This window comes from Ailuropoda melanoleuca, unplaced genomic scaffold (assembly GCF_002007445.2).
Source record: "Ailuropoda melanoleuca isolate Jingjing unplaced genomic scaffold, ASM200744v2 unplaced-scaffold8390, whole genome shotgun sequence".
NCBI classification, from domain to species: Eukaryota; Metazoa; Chordata; class Mammalia; order Carnivora; family Ursidae; genus Ailuropoda; species Ailuropoda melanoleuca.
The window spans coordinates 58,456-63,213 of NW_023253759.1; the positions used below are offsets into that span (position 1 = coordinate 58,456).

The following is a 4,758-nucleotide window of genomic DNA, read 5'->3' on the forward strand; positions in this document are numbered from 1 at the left end:
TTTTTTTTTTTGGCTTATTTCTGGAAGGAGTCAGACTGAATCCTTTGTCAGTAGATGCAAATTAAACGACAGTGGGAGTGACTAAAAATGCAAGCTAAAGATGGCTTAACTCAGTGATTCTAAACTCAAGGTGACCCCTGCCCTCCCTGATACTTTGCAGTGTCTTAGATATATTTTGATCATCACAACAGGAAGTAAGTACTATTGGCATCTAGTGGGGAAGACCAGGGAAACTCCTAAACATTTTACAGTGCACCAGACTTCTTCCTAAGAGAATTATCCAACCCCAAACTTCCATAGTGCCCACGTTGAGAAGCCTGGCTTAAATGAGGAACCAATACTTCATAATTGGTGGAAAGATGAGAACCAAGAGCATATACTGAGGACTATTCAATTATAAATGAATAGTGTAGATGGTATGGGTTTCACATCATTCAGATCTAAAACTACAGAATGTAGCCTCAGGGAGAGCTAGCCCTGAAGTCAAAGGTCTGGGTTCAAGTTCTAGTTCATTGACTTTCAGGTATATAACTCTAGAGAGGTTACTAATCCTCTCTGTTACTCTGATTTCTTACTGCAAAACAGGATTTTGTTTACCATGTAATATTATGGGGAAATTCAATTAATTTACATAAATTGCTTGGAGATTACTAAATTTATCTGATCCTTGGTGTTCTCCTCTGTAGCTATGGAATAATAATGCCTTCCCCTCAGGTCTGTTGTACAGATTATGTGATAAAACAGAAACATCAACATCTAACTCAACTGATGCTGCCAGCAGGGTTTCAACAAATCCAAGCTTTCTTTTCCATTCTTTTTCATGTTTTAAAATTATTATTTATCACTCACTAAAAAATCTACCTCAATTGTTAATTTATATATATCTATACAATAAACATTTTCATTAGGTAGAGTTCATTTTACATAACAAATCCATAAACCTGAGGAAGAACAACTTTATTTTAGAAATGGGGAAACAAAAAGAATCACACACAGGATAAGGAAATAATATAATCTACAGTATATTTCAGAAGCTTTTCAATTATTCCTCTCTTCTACACCATTATAGTAAATACTGATTCATTATTGCTAATGAATTCACTTAATTTTGATGAATCATCTTTATTTTTTACTCTGACTCCAGAGTCCACAAAAGGTGTATCTAAAATGTGGACTAAATGTGTTTTTCTGAACAGTCCAGTGAGAACATGAAATGGTTCTGTACTTGATGGATTCCCTGTATGGAATGTNAACATGAAATGGTTCTGTACTTGATGGCTTCCCTGTATGAAATGTAATTGCATTGTTGGGGTGGACACTTCTTAGTTTTTCCTTTGTCCCTTCTAGGTTCTTTAGAATATCTAATAATTAAATTGACATAGGATAGTTAACAGGAGAAAAGGGAATTTAATTTTGTTTGCACAGGAAACCCATAAGAAAATATGACACTCAAAGAAGTGACCAAAGCAGGAATGTTTTATACCTTTTAGACAAAGAAACAATAAGTTTGTGAAAAACTGACACGATAAAGATGTTTGGGCATGAGGTATTAAATTAGTGAAGAAGTAATAATAGTTGTTTATATAGCCTTCTCAGCCCTAAACTCCCCACATCTGGTGATAAGAATGCCTTCTACCCTCTTGGGACAGGGAGGCTACCTTTCACCTGACAGATTTATCTCCAGCTTTCAGGGGAACAAAGGAGACTCAGAGGGTTCTTCTTGCACTGCTGTTTCTCAAGTGGCTTTAATTCAAAATAATCAATATGCTAAGTGGTATATTTTGGGATGGTACATTCTGCTCCCCTTCAACATCCACCTAAATGAATGGCTGTTGATCAAAGGATACAAAGTTTAGGATGCAAGATGAATAAGTTCTGCAGATCTAGTGTATAGCATGGTGACTTCAGCTAATAATACCATATTACATACTTGAAATTTGCTAAGAGAGTGGATCTTAGTTTTTCCCACCAGAGGAAGGAGGGAAGGAAGGAAGGAAAGGAGGAAGGGAGGGAAGGAGGGAGGGAGGGGAAGAAGGAAGGAAACCATGTGAGGTAATGGATATGTTATTTAGCTTGATTGTTGTAAGCATTGCACAATGTATATGTATATCAAAACATCACATCAGAAACTAAGGACGTATTATATGGTGACTAACATAATGAAAAATTATTAAAAAAAAACACCAAAAAATCACATTGTTTTATTTGTCAATTATAACTCAATAAAGCTGCTGGGAAAAAATGAAAGACTAGGGGTGTATCCTAGGGACTTAGGAAGACTGCCTTCATGTATGAAATAGGCAGTGAAAGATATTTGTGACCTTACATGGGGTTAAGATTACATCACATTCAGATTCCTTACTACAAATTAATTGTCAGAACTAGTATGGTTTCCTAAAATAGAACTTCCTGAAAGCTTGTCTAGTTGGGCTGCATCCTTATAGGAAAATATAACGAAATGCAGGATTACTTTTTAGGATTATTAAGAATTATTCTGATTCCCCGCAAAATGTATTTTTAGGAGCATGAGACATTTATAACTCAATCATTTTTATCTCTTTATCCCAAACCCCCACAACAACTATTCTTTCATCAGTTATAAAGATGTATTAATAAGGCCATTGACAATGATAAAGCAGGGAAGCATAAGTTGGCCTAAATCTAATTTTTTTCAGTTTTAGTGAGAAATAACTGACATACATCAATGTATATGTTTAAGGTATACAGCACGATGGTTTGATTTACATATATTTTGAAATAATTATCACCATGGCTTTAGTTAATACCAACACCTAATACAGATACAATAAAAAGATAAAGAAAAAAATTCTCCTTGTGATGCAAACTTTAGGGATCTATTCTCTTAACAATTTTCTGGCCTAAACCTAAATCTGATCTGCAAAGAAAATGTATAAAGAAAATTTAGGTACTGTTCTTAAATAAACAAGCAGAAATGAGTTTTAGGTAATTAAGGTAAAGTTATAATATGTATTTTAAGAAATTATACACATGAATCACTGACAGACTGGGTTGTTTAACTACAGACCCAGTTAATATCTAACAGTTTCTCTTTAGTAGGAATTGTCTAAATTGTGTATGATTCCTGCAATATCAGTAAGGTAAAGTTTTGTTAATATGGGGGTATTTAACATATTAAGAACATCTATTGTGTTAGAATTACTCTGATAGAAGAATGTCATAAACTAACATTTTTAAACTTCAAAGCCTTCTGTAAAGTAGGCATTTTTTCAACCTCTCATCTTTTTGAAATGTGGAATTAAAGCTCAGAAAAAGTAGTCTAAAGTCAAACAATCAGTGTGACTTTACATCACACGATAAATGTTAAGCCACAATTAATGATGGAAAATGACTACAAGAACAACAGATGTAAATTATTTTTGCTAATCTACAAAGAATGACTACAAGAACAACAGATGTAAATTATTTTTGCTAATCTACAAAGCCTATGGAGCTGGTTTTAAGTTACTCCTCTTGCCTTGTAATCATGAGTAAGCTCATGGATAAGCTTGTTTCCTACTGTGTAACAGATTATTAAGACTATCCAAAACTCAAGGGATTCTAAGGAGAAGACAAAATTATTTAGTGTTATTTAGACATTGTCCTAAGCTCCTTCCTACTCTCCAGATACATTATCATGATCTCTTCAACATTTCTTATTCAGCAAATACACATTATATCTGGGATCTCAGAACCCTGTGCATTAAAAAGTCTGTGGTTCAGAATTCTGATCCCTTCCTATGTCCCCTCCCTTAGGATTGTTACAGAGACAGACTGCAACCTGGATCCATGGATATGGTCAATTCTTCAGTGGTGTCTGAATTTGTATTGCTGGGACTCTCTAGTTCTCAGGAGTTCCAGCTTTTCTTTTTTGTTTTCTTCTCTGTGTTATATGTGGTCATTGTGCTGGGAAACCTTCTCATTATCGTCACAGTAACTTCTGACAACAGCCTACACTCCCCCATGTACTTCCTCCTAGGAAATCTCTCCTTTGTGGACATCTGTTAGGCTTCTTTTGCTACCCCTAAGATGATTGCAGATTTTCTGAGTGAACATAAGACCATCTCCTTCAATGGCTGCATTGCCCAGATATTCTTCATTCACCGTTTTACTGGAGGAGAGATGGTAGTACTCGTCTCCAGGGCCTACGACAGATACGTAGCTATATGTAAACCCCTACACTATGTAGTCATCATGAGTCAAAGGACGTGCACTGTCCTCGTAATGGTCTCTTGGGCTGTGGGCTTGGTGCACATATTAAGCCAGTTATCATTTACCATGAGCCTGCCTTTTTGTGGACCCAATGTAGTAGGCAGCTTTTTTTGTGACCTTCCTCGAGTGACCAAACTTGCCTGCCTGAAATACTAATTGTAGTCAATAGTGGAATCCTTGTCCTAAGTACGTTCTCTCTCTTGGTTGGCTCTTACATCATTATTCTTGTCACTGTCGGGTTTAAGTCTTCTGCTGCAAGGGCCAAGGCGTTTTCTACACTGGCTGCCCATATCACCATAGTAATATTGTTCTTTGGACCTTCCATCTTTATCTGTGTGGCCCTTTACCACTTACCCTGTGGATAAACTGCTTGCCATATTTTACACTGTTTTCACCCCCATTCTAAACCCCATTATTTACATACTAAGGAGAAGGGATATGAAGGCTGCCATGAGGAAGATTATGACCTATTATCTGATGCCCAAGAAAATTTCTGAAATTCCATTAGTGAGGAATTCCCTTTATTAA

At 35.9% G+C, this 4,758-nt stretch overlaps 1 pseudogene; it reads left to right on the plus strand.

The window, feature by feature from the left end:
• Positions 1-3,807: 3,807 nt before the first annotated feature.
• LOC117800843 lies at positions 3,808-4,758 on the plus strand (annotated as a pseudogene).